This window comes from Mixophyes fleayi, chromosome 1 (assembly GCF_038048845.1).
Source record: "Mixophyes fleayi isolate aMixFle1 chromosome 1, aMixFle1.hap1, whole genome shotgun sequence".
Lineage (NCBI taxonomy): Eukaryota > Metazoa > Chordata > Amphibia > Anura > Limnodynastidae > Mixophyes > Mixophyes fleayi.
In genome coordinates this window covers 175886758-175899294 of record NC_134402.1, presented here as the reverse complement: position 1 = coordinate 175899294, position 12537 = coordinate 175886758, and the positions used below count along the sequence as shown (strand labels likewise).

Sequence of the window (12537 nt, the reverse complement as noted above, 5' to 3'; positions counted from 1 at the left end):
TCAGTGCCTTGCTTGCAGTCTCCTAGGTAACGCAAATAATCTGTACAAATATGCACACAGGGGCATGGCCAGTAAAATATGGAACACATACTTTATGGATAAACAATGTCACTACACTTCATGCCGAGAAGCTAACCAAATAGTTTTCTCCATACAAGATACTCCCAACTATTCACTAAAATACCTAGCTTTTATCACCACGTAAATTAACTCAGCAGTCAGATCCATAATAAAGTGTGTCATCACACAAGTCAGGTTCGGGATAGACTTATCACAGTTCAGGTAAATTTAAGTTTGACCATCTTTATGTTCATCAATATAAAGGATTTGAAAAGGTGTTTTTTTCTGCATCCTACTGAAAATCAAGCTACAGAGTATCTGTTTATAGAAGCTTCAAATCCTAGATTACAGCCCAGTGCAAGTCTCCTAGGACCCCATTTACCTCATGAATGCAGTATACGCTAAAACTGATAAGGGCCAAAAAGGGCCCAAAGCCACAAATAAGTTGTCAAGAAGTTGCACTGTAATGTGCAGCACACGCGAACACCCACCAGCTCCATCCACTCACAATACACCCACCAGCTCCATCCAATCACTTATAATTATATTATAATTATAGCTGAAGAGGTTCCTCAGGACTCAGAGTTCTGTCTTTTAAATGGAACAAAGGTCACTATTTCTAAATAAAAGAAGCTGTCTTATTGTCTCTTATTATAGGATTATAGGTACATTGGGGTTTTATAGTACATTCTCTAATAAGTGTCCCGTCACCTGCAATACTTCATTAATTGCTTTTTATTGCAATAAACTAGATATGCAATGTACTGCATCTGTATATAAGTTATTAAAATGTATCACTTGTGTTGGATTTTTATACAGCTATTTTCTGAGAAAGAGTTCAGCTTTGACTTAATTGAATATAGTGCTCGGATCCCGTCGGTTCCGTACTGTTCGGGTGGGCTCGGATTAGCAGAATCCGAGCTCGCTCACCCTAAGTGTAAAGCATGTGGGGCGGAATGGATATCTGTGTATAAAGCATGTGGGCAGAGTCGGTATGTGTGTGTAAAGCTGCTTCGCAGAGTGGGTGTGTGTGTGTAAAGCTGCTTGGCAGAGGGGGTATGTGTGTGTAAAGAATGTGGACAGAGTGGGTATGTGTGTGTAAAGCATATGGACAAAATGGGTTTGTGTGTGTAAAGCTGCTTGGCAAAGTGGGTATATGTGTGTAAAACATGTGGACAGAGTGGGTATTTATGTTTAAAGTATGTGGGCAGAGGTGGCATGTATGTGTATAGCTGCTTGGCAGAGGAGTTATGTGCTTGCAAAGCATGTGGGCAAAGTGGGTATGTGTGTGTAAAGCATGTGGGTAGGGAGCATGTGTGTGTAAAGTTGCTTGACAGAGGGGGTATGTGTGTGTAAAGTATGTGGGCAGAGGTGGCATGTGTGAGTAAAGTTGCTGGGCAGAGGGGGGCATGTGTGACTAATGTTGCTTGGCACAGGGGGAGACATGTGTAAATAAAGCATGTGGGTAGAGGGTACATGTGTGAGTAAAGCTGCTAGGCACAGGGGGCATATGTGAGTAAAGCTGTTGGGCATTTCTGTAATGACAGTGCTACAAGGCTCCTTCCCTAGACTACGGGATTGTATCCTCTAATAAGGATATATTAAATTATTCCTTGCTTTGCACTTTTCACCTCCTAGGCACGCCCCCAATGGTGCAAGCCATGCCCCCAATTGTATGGGCACACCCCTTTGGCAGGCAGCATATAGGTGTCCTTTCTAGTCTATTAGGTCCCCATGAAGTTGCTGTACTGGGGGCCCAACATTTCTCTTGGCTGCCCTGCACACAATAAGAACTGTTTAGGCAGAGCTTGCCAAGATTCAAATTGAAACGTATCCTGAGATCCGCTTGGATTTGAATGCAGCACACATATGCTCAAGTTCCGTGCTTATATTAAAAATGAAACTTGTACGGAAGCTGCGTTTGAAGATGAATCATGTCCTCAGTTTCTACATTGGTTGCCTGTTTTTACTGAAACCAATATAAAATGCTTCTACTAACATACAAGGCCATTAACAAAACTGCACCAACAATATCTCCCAAGTCGACTTCGTGCTTCACAAGATCTGGGGAATACAGCAGGACTGATTAACTGTTGCATTGTTGGAAAAGCAGAAATTTTGCCATTGTAACATATTCATTTGAGATTGTGATCAATGTTTGCTTTGATTTGTCCAAATTACACCTAAAAAATTATGAATCAGTGATTTGTGATTTGCTTTGCCCAGATTTTATCCCAGATTTGCTGCCAATCATTTTATAATTGTGTAGCATAGCACACAACATCAAGTCACTGGCAGTGTGAGAGATGGTTTTAAAGGGAAATGTACTTCTAGCTCCATCACTCCTGCTGACAAGGCAAGACCCACTTGGGCATGCATGACATGTGGTTGTGAAAAGCTTAATCAAAACAAAAACAGTGGTCTACGTAAAAATTGATAAAAGCCCCCAATATTATATCTCACACTCACTATTACACAAAAAGATTTAGTTCAAGAACTGACACTCTTGGGAATTTTTCAGTTACTCCTTGACTAAACCTAAATTAAAATCCCATACTAATTTAATCATATTGTAAATGAAACAATTCTCTGCATAAATGTAGCATTATGAAAAACCAAGCTTATCTGACATGTGAATTCTTTAAGAACATAAAGACAGAACGTTATTAACTGGCGTTTAATATGACAAAAATTCACAATGCTTAATGAAAAAAACAGTGAAAACAAATTGACACGCAGAAATTTAAATGCAAAACCGTTTTGTTAAAATAAAACAGAAAGTAAAACACAAACACAGAAAAACTACACTCATATATTAGGTAATCTGCTGCCTGAGTTATATGACACCTGTGCTGACATATTCTAGCCATGGGAGAACACAGCATTTTAAGATGGTAATCATTCCTTTGTGACAGGGAAAGAGTGTTGCACCTCCATTTCAATATGTCAGCACAGGAGCAATATAGCTCTATTGACACTGGCGCTTCTGTCTGGATGACCACTAGAGTTATAAGAGATTGTCTGGCACCACAGTAGCTGACAGTCAATACAAGAAATTTAGATATAGTGACTTTATAGTGAAAAAGAGCAAAAATAAGAGAGAGAAGACAGACTGCACAGTGAAGCACAACAAACACTGTTTTACATTAGTCAGTTACGATAGTCTGTGTATTTCAACATCTATACAGTTAATAGTGTTAATGACAAGTACATAATGTTTTTTCTTGTTATGTGCCAATCAGTGTGTGGTAAAAAACCACTGGTTGAGCTAGCAATGTATTGCCTGTGTGTTATTAGGCCTATAAAGAGAGGTGAGCGACATTTTCAAAAAGGTTCTCTAGAATATTTACCTCATTATGCATTTGCATATTTTCCCATTGGAATTTGGCCTTTGGTGTTCCCATTTAGCCCAACCACACCACATAGTAGAACAAAAGAACTATTATCATCCCACCTCTATTCACAGACTCAAAGATTGTATCACCAGAACTTCAAACTTCACACGTCTGCATAATGGCCTTTTCCAACGCAACACTCCATTTGTGCAAAATTAAGTTGCAGCAGCTCTCATCTCTACTATAGATGCTGCAGAAAAAATGTGGTTTTGTGCCAGTCAATTTGTGGTTTCAAAAAATACAGATTAAAACGTCAATTTATTGTCCGGTTATTTTTCCACTATGGGGAAATTTCAATTAATCCGTTATTACGGTAGATTCAACACTAACTTTTTGATCGCAGCTCGAGCAGAAATCTGGGTTAAATTTACCGTAATAACGGTAATAGGTTTAACGCTGCGCTACTTCGGGGGGAATTGTATTTCCCCTATATGTTGATAATGAGTAATGACAAATGCAGAAGCAAATTGTGCTTTTGCACCAGTCAGTGGATGGAAAAAATGCACAAATTACAGTGTCAACTTGTCAGTGTATTTGGACATTTAGATATAGCAAATGGTGCTAATGGTAAGTGCAGAAAACAACTGGTTTTGTACCAATGAGAAATAAAAAGTTGGGGAAGAAGGCGTGGGAATATGGAAATATGGGCACTTTATACAATAGGAAAAAAACAATTCTATTGAACCTCAAAAGGATGTGAATCTGTATAAAAATATTTGAGCTTCACAATCACCTTTTTTTGCACCACTGTCTCTAAACAAATAGTCAAATACACTTAATTGAAAACCAAAAGTGCCCCTAGGTTTACAGAGAGACAGAAAAATCTGAAGAGGCGTACTGTGCAAATCTGTAAATGTAATATCAAAGCCTAATCTACCACCCCTTTCAATTTTATTATTGTTTATTTATATAGCAACAATCATATTACACAGCGATGTGCAAAGAATATTGTGACAGCACAGACCACAGGAAACATCACATCCTGCTGCCTTCCCTCCTCTTATTCAGGTGGATATACTTATGTTCTCTTGAGGATTACAAATGTTTATTATTGTTTGGTGTTGTGGGTATTCAGAAACTGTATCCAAATTAACTTTATCTGGACTAGTACCACCTTGGTCCTTAAAAGAAGTAAGGTGGATTATATCACAATACTGTGGAATTACAAAATCGGAATTCCCTATTTCCTGGTCTCCACCCCCCTCTCATAACATGTAGGAAGTAAGCAGCTCATTTAACATCCTTCAGCTTGCATTCTAAATCCCCCCCACTCACACACACACACATACACACTAACACACACTTAGGTCCATTTTGTCAGAAACCAATAAACCTACCAATATGTTGTTTGGTCTGTGGGAGGAAAGCAGAGCACCTGGAGGAAACCCACACAAACACATGAACCTGCAACTCTGCAAAAGTAGACTTGGTCGTTTTTTTTTGGAATCCGTTCGAAACACTGTATGTGGGCTCACTCCTTCTTAAGTCTGAAAATGCTTTGTATATCCGCATATTTTGTGGTTTGCAGCCTATGGCTTGGGTGAATACAGCCTGCACAGAAAAGTGATACAAACACCAGCACAGGTAGCAAATAATGGAGAATGAAGTAGGAGGCAGCAGATAGTACTAAGACTACACAGGGTCTGGTACCCAAATCAAGCAAACTAAACATGGTGCATCTAATCTAAAGCTCAGAAGTGTTATGCTGTATTGGCAAATGTTTGGACCTAATATATTTCATGTAAGTCCCTTATTTGAAAGGGGACATCAAATTTAAGTTTTACCAATATTCTGGGAAAATATGTTTTATTTAATTGTGTATTAGTAGAAGATGATGAGTGCTGTATTGTTGATGTACAATGTACCCAACATTATAAGCAGGCAGAATATTGTGTTTACATCAGCTTTACTTTAACACATACAAGAGGCTGACACTATAATCAAACGGCTCTCATAAATTCTATAAGAATGCTGGCAAGTCAGTTACTTCAGTGAAAGGTGTTTTATAGTTTCCTTTCTTCACAGCTTTTCGGACCTGGCTGCAATGTTATGTTTGTACTTGAGTTTTGCTTGAGTGCACTTTTTATTAGCAAAGGAAAACAATGAGTTTATTGGTGTTCCTGAGGACTTGGCACAGGCCAATGCTGATTGAGTTGAAAAGTGATGAACCAAACATTGTGAACTAGATCTGTAAAGGGAATAATATAACTAATACCATTACAGTACAGGGCATATGTTTATTCATGTGTAATAATCACATTTATTGGCCATTTACTGAGCTGCTGTGTATAGAGATTATGTCTAAAGCAATTATACCTAAAGCTCAAACTCAGATAAATTTTTCCATCTTAATAGGAGTCTGCTATAACAGTGCTGGTCCTACTTTATAAGCAGGGCCAGTGCTTTTGCTATTGCCGATTTTTTTTTAATTGGCTGTGTGGACCCACCCAACAATTTATACTGAATAACTTAATAACATATGTGGTAGCCTGCCTCGGATGAATAGCATTATTAGGGGAGAAACATGGCAGTGGGGGATCGCTAAATAATATTGCAGGCTAGTCAACTTGGCGTTAGTTGCTTTCAGTAGAGGTGGGAAGAGAAATAACAGTGTAACGCTATTTGCAAGAAGGAAACAGCATCATGTACAAAAATTTCAAGGGCTCTTTAAGCCCACACCACCACCACCACTGGGGTCAAGTAGGAAATATTCAAATAGAACTTTATTACAGCTTGTGTCCTTGTATAATGGACAATAGGTCCATAAGAATTCTGTCTACTATACATAAACAATAAAAGTTAGCCACAGTATAGACAGTATAGATTTTTAAGATACACTTTTAGACGAACAAATCTACTCTGCCTTGTTTAAAAATCTTATATAAAAGTTTGGTATGAAAATAAATATCCAATGGCCCGCTTCTCATCTTATCCTGACCTAGTACAAGTGTTAACTGTTTTGAAACTCATTAGAACTTCCCAAAACATTCAAATTAAGCAATTCAAACCAGAAGTCTTTTAGATGTTACTTTGATCTTTAAAACAGCCAACTAATTAAGCAAATGGTAAATTGTTCAAATTGGTTTCTACTGTGTTCAAATTCCACCACTGTCATTTTATAGTCTCTGGCTATGTGGTCTGGTTATTTTTCATCTGCTTACTATAAATAGAGTTAGGCAAACAGCAAGATCCCTTCTTAATATTGCAACCATCCACTGTTCATAAATACAGAGACTCTGGCTTTTTCTATCCCCATGATCCCTGTATAATGCTAAAGAGCTCCATAGGACCTGTAGGGTATACCTTGGCTAAGTGGGATGAAAGTAGGTGATAGCACTCAATTATTCTATAAGTGGGTGTACTAACCCAGGAATTTTGCATAGGTTGACGGGCTTTCATCCTTAAATAGGTATGTTTCCTTTGCCCTGCTGTCAACATGAAGGCTACTCCACTAGTGGGGTTGTCTGCATGGGTTCATGTCCTTGTGGCTGGATTACTGAGAAATAACTTTTTATATACATTTATTTAACTTAGTGGCGCAGTACCTTTCCTATTGGAAATGTACTGATGCCATGTTAGAGGAAATTTGTTTCTGCTGGTGGTAGTTGCAATGCTGAATGGCATAAGACTGTCACAGACAGTACCTACAAAAAAAATGAACACTACTATAGAGCGACATAAACAAAATATAGACTTACCAACAAATAGACAGTGAAGATTTCTGACCCTGCTTTTACTGCGCTTCTATTATTTGCGACTCAACAAAATTCCTGCGCTTGCAATTGATGTCAGTTACGATAACGACATAACCATTTCCTGTTTTAAAGCGACAATGCCAGGGCTCAATAATCAAAACTAAGGGTTAGGGTTAGCATCACAGTTAGCATTAGGGATAGGGATAGGGTTAGGATTAGGGTTAGAATTATGGTTATGGTTAGGGTCAAAATTAGAGTGTGGCGCCATGTCCTGCTATTTCCACTGTAAAACAGGAAATGTTAATGTCGCTATGGTAACTGCCGTCAATTCAAAGTGTAGGCATTATCTTTAGTTGCAATTCATAGAAGCCGAGTAAAAGCCGGGTCGGAAATCTTCACTGTCTATTAGTTGGCATGTCTACATTTTGTTTATGTCGTTCTGACAGTGTTCGTTAGGTCTTTTTGTAGATATTGTAGGTGTCGGTTTTATTGTCTTTGGACAAACCTATCCCACCTGTTTCTACAACTGTCTGAAGAAAGAAAATCCTATGCTAATTAAGCCTTTTTCATCCGTGAGTGACCAACACTTTTTTAGCCTGAATACACAGCAGGAGATAATTATCTTTTAACCTATTTTATTAAAAACATAGTATTTTAGGAAATCACAGATTGATATGAATTTTGTTAAATCAATGATTAGAGAATATATTACATCTTAATGCTAAATATTTGATGTAATATCTTAGACTTTGTGGTGCCAACTAAGGAGGCGGCTGGGTTACCCCCTGCCAATATGTGTGTCAGAATCAGTATATAAGAGCTGTATTTTGTATTTTAACTGTATTATACCATTTGTACTTCTGGATGATCACTAGTAACTCAAAATAGTGTGTAATGATCCTTGTAAGGACCCCTTGAACAAATAAACATCACTGCTTGAAGATTCTGGCTGACGCCTATTGTCTGCTGTATCCTGTGATCAACAGATAAGAGCTTACACTGTAATCCGTTCTGTCCTGTGTTGAACCCAGTGTTTCTGTTCAACGCTTTGCCCACTACCCAGCAGTTGTGATCCACAGTAAGCGGTCATGAGGTAGCAATCAGACCCCAAGCAAAGAGGCGCTGCTGCAGCTATACCAGCTACCCAGAAGTAAGCAGTTCTAGGCACCATTAAAGGAGCCTAGTGGTGGCAGCCAAATTCTTTTACAACTATTGCGCAGCTGGCATACGCAAGTTGGCGAGTGTCTGGTGGCAGGTGACACAAGTAGGAGTGGTCAGTAATAGTCGGTTATTGATAGTGAGAAAGCAACCCAGATAAAATATGTAACATACCTTCATTCTTCTTCCCCCAACACACCGGGTCATGAAGTAAGCCCATCTGGTCACAATTTACAACTGGTGGCAAGAGGTGGTTTATCAGAGATCTGTTTCGGAGCCGAGTTACTCAAGTGAAGGGTACCAGGAGAACAGGGGAATGCACAGGATGGCTAAATACACTGCAATGTCCAAGCAAAGGATATCAAAATTCGTTACTCAGCGTCAAGGAGCAAAATGAAAAAGGCACTGATGCCCTGGAGTGAGCAGCACATTTCAACTGATGATGAAGCTGACTGCAACAGTGAAAAAGAGTTAATGCAAAGACCAAACCTATAAGCACCTGCAGTAACCTCCCAGGCCCCAGCATTTGGTCCCAGCAGCAGCCCTCTCCTACAGAGTGAACTAGTGATGCAAGTTCAACATCCTAATTAGGGCAACTTTTCCTTGCTAATGCGGGAGCTGGAATCCCTGGGATGAGTCCAGAGGAGCGTGGCTGTGAGAAAAGTGACTCAGTGGAGTCAGTTTTACGAAAAGATCACCCAAAAACATGTGGAGGTACCTACAGCCAGTCCAAGTGGAACCTCTGTAGGGAGAAGGACTTAGAGACTCAGGAGCCCCAATCGCTGCAGTGAGCCCCCATCTTATTGATCCTGCAGCAGTATTGCAGGGTCACATTGCCATAGTTACTGTGGCAGATGGACTGGAAAGTAAAGTGCCTGTAACAAGGGTCTATCTGGACTGGGTTGATGGACAGGAGTTGCAAGATGTTGCCGTTATATATGGCCTCCACACTGATGTGATTTTGGACAACTACGTTGGGAGTGGAATTGTGACCGCATTTCTCAACTCCATTACCCGGTGCTAAGCTGCTAGACTACAGTGTTCAGAATCTATGTCTGCACAAACCAGCACAGAGGACAAGACCACAGCTGCTAAACAACAGCCATCACCAGTAACCACAGCATCAGTCAACCCAGAGAAAAAGACTCAAGCTGCTAAATCTTCAGGAACCAGCCAGCTCTTTGCCTCTGGAATGATTATGTCCCCTAGCAGCACACAGGATGTTGTCTCCGGCTAATCTGATCTTGTGAGGTGATGCACCTGTCCCTAGCAGTATGCCTGTTCCAGTGGTGAGAATAGCTGACCATAGTGACCTCTCTTTTACTGAACCCACTTTTACTGAACCTAGTTACCCCAAAATAGACTCCCCTGCTCAGTGTCCCAACTTAGACAATAGTGAGGGCCGCAGAAAAGAGTTCAGGGCAGCTCAGCTGTATGATCCCTCCCTGGAAGGCATGAGGCGCCAAGCTGGCAACGGCCTTTCAGGCAGGGGGTGTGAAGTGTGGCATAAAGGGTTGATGTTCCAGGAAGCCAGGAAAGTAGATAGTAATAAACCAGTTCAGGAACAACTGGTGGTCCCATGAAGCTTTTGAGCATTGTGAGTTCCCCAGGAAATGTCAGTTCCCCAGGAAATCCCTATGGCTGGACACCAGGGAAGAGACTGAGCACTGAAGCTGAACCTATTTGCTAATCGGGAGGTGCCACAGGAGTCTACCAGTTCCTCCCCCTTTGAATTACTATATGGCCGCAGAGTCCAGGGACATCTTGACCTCTTCCCAGAGTCTTGGTAAGGGGAGCTACTCTCTCAGGATGTCTCTGTGGTGGAGTATGTGATCAAGCTCAGAGATTGGCTAGAGAATCTCATGGGGCTCGCACAAGCTAGCCTATTGGAAGCACAGACCAATCAAAAGACTTGGTATGATCAGGGTGCGCGCACCAGAGTTTTTGAGGTTCGGTAGAAGGTCCTTGTTCTGGTGCACATGCATCAGAACAAGCTCCAGGCTGCTTGGGCTGGACTGCACACAGTCTCAAAATTCCTAAGTGAGTTTACTTATGTGGTATCATTTCATAGCGATGGTAGGCAGCAGTGGGCCTACCACATAAACATGCTAAAGGCATACCACAAGCATGTGGAGTTGGTAGCGGCGGTTTACTGCTTACCGACTGAGGAGCCAGGAAGTGATCCACTACCTGACCTTCACGTGGATGCCAGAGGTGAAGATGGTGTAGTGGAATTGGGCTAAGGTGAGCAGTTTAGTAACTGCAAGAGGGAGCAGCTTGAGGCAGTTTAGTAGGAAGTTTGAGCATGTCAGGATTCCCAATATAAGACCACAGACAGAGCGTATTGAATGAAGTGTTTTTTATTAAGCATCGGTTACACAGGTATCAGGATTCAGTACTCAAGAACGGTTGGGGTTCATTGCCCCATTTGGTCTGTTTGAGTTTAACTCCATGCCGTTTGGGATGAGCAACGCAAAAGCCACTTTTTAGCTTGTGGTTGATTACCTGCTGGAAGGGTTGAAAGGTTTTGCTCAGGCTTACTTTGATGACATTGCCATTTTTGGTAAGTCCTGGGAGGGTCCATCTATGACATGTGAAGTGAGACGGTGAGAAAGCAACCCAGATAAACTACCATCCCTTTATTCTTCTTCCTGGAACAGATAGGGTGGCAAAGTAAGCCCATTCGGTCACAGACCTCATTACACAGGCTATTTTGGAAAGTGTAACTGGAGGCCTCTTAGGAGTGTAGCACGAGCTTCATATTTAGCCTTTTGTTTAGAATTACATTTGTATGCCAGATTAGTTAAGCAGAACATCTATAACAGTAGCCATGAAAACAACCAGTGCAGTCCTCTGTTTGTTTTAATGGTTTCAGATGTTGCTAAGGAAGGTCAGTTAGGCATTATACCCACTGGCATTTGATTTGCATTTAAAATGCTTGTTCAAATGCCAGTGAAACTGCATGTGAAACATAAAAGATTTCAGACATAAGTCCTATATTATGTTTCACGAGTTATTCCTGTAAGTTGCAGTACAATTAGCAGCATAATTATTTCAGATATGTAAATTAATTTATTTTTTACCATTCTGAGTGAGGTTATTGTCTAAGTATTTACACATTATACATGAATATACTATATTTTTTTGCATATGAAAATAAATTATAGTCTCAGAACCATAATAGTAAGTGAATACACATTTCTACTAGGCTTGTTAATAGTATATAAATTGGAAGACACAATTATAAATACAACATTGTGTAAATAGCTGTGACTTTGAGGGGAATAGTTACATCTATTTTTCAAAGATTTAACCCCAAAATAAGATCAATAGTTTCCTGGTTGTACTGAAAAACAAACATACATCACATTTGTATAAAGTAATACATATTTCATAGATTATATTTACAATTATGTTTTTACAAGCAAATAGATGTTAACAATAAAATAAAAAAATTAAGCAGGAATACCATATAATATATACACTCCTTACCCTCAATCATAATAACATAAGAGGGGCATGATGACAGGGTTCCACGGTAAAATTTAAAAAGGCTGATCCACCTTTAAGCTCCATGCTAAAAGTCACTCCATCCCTAAACTAAAACTAACATGTTCCTAGCCTATATGTATATTTCTTCTACTCCTGTCTTGCTGATGAATGAGTAAATCAACATACAACATCCTTGGTCATATTCAATTGAATTATGTATTTGTCTGTGTTATATGGTGATTGTGACATGTGGTCTGCATCTTCTATGTGTGAGGGGTAACAAAGATGAAACACTGCCAACTTGCAGGGCTGGCACTGCCATTAGGCTGTCCTCTAGGGCACCAATTGTTATGGGGCACCTAAAACACTGAGTGCATGAATCATTAAGACATGCAAAATGAACGTAAATTGTATAAGATTTTAAGAAGTGACCATATATATCAGTTTCTCTATTGACTCTTGAACAGTGCTGATAAAGGCATGTGTCTCATATGTCAGTAGAGGTAGGTCCAGCATCGGACTGGTCCACCGGGATATTCCTTGGTGGGACCCGATACTTGAAAGCCCCGCCCCCTGCATTGGTGGGGCGGAGCGGTAGATGAACGCTCGTCCCAAACGACTTCACTTACAGAGAGTCGTGTCTCGGCTCTCTGCACCTTGTTGGCGGCAGTGACGTGGATTTATGTGGAAGATGTCCTGCCCTTGGAGGAGGAGCTGCCGCCCAGAGGAGCAGGATG

The 12537-nt window shown here is 40.4% G+C and overlaps 1 non-coding gene across 1 annotated transcript; it reads right to left on the bottom strand.

Moving 5' to 3' along the window:
- Positions 1–208: 208 nt before the first annotated feature.
- On the bottom strand, positions 209–280 carry LOC142137228 (small nucleolar RNA SNORD50). Its single transcript, XR_012687872.1, has one exon. It is a non-coding gene; the product is annotated as a small nucleolar RNA SNORD50 (small nucleolar RNA).
- Positions 281–12537: the final 12257 nt, after the last annotated feature.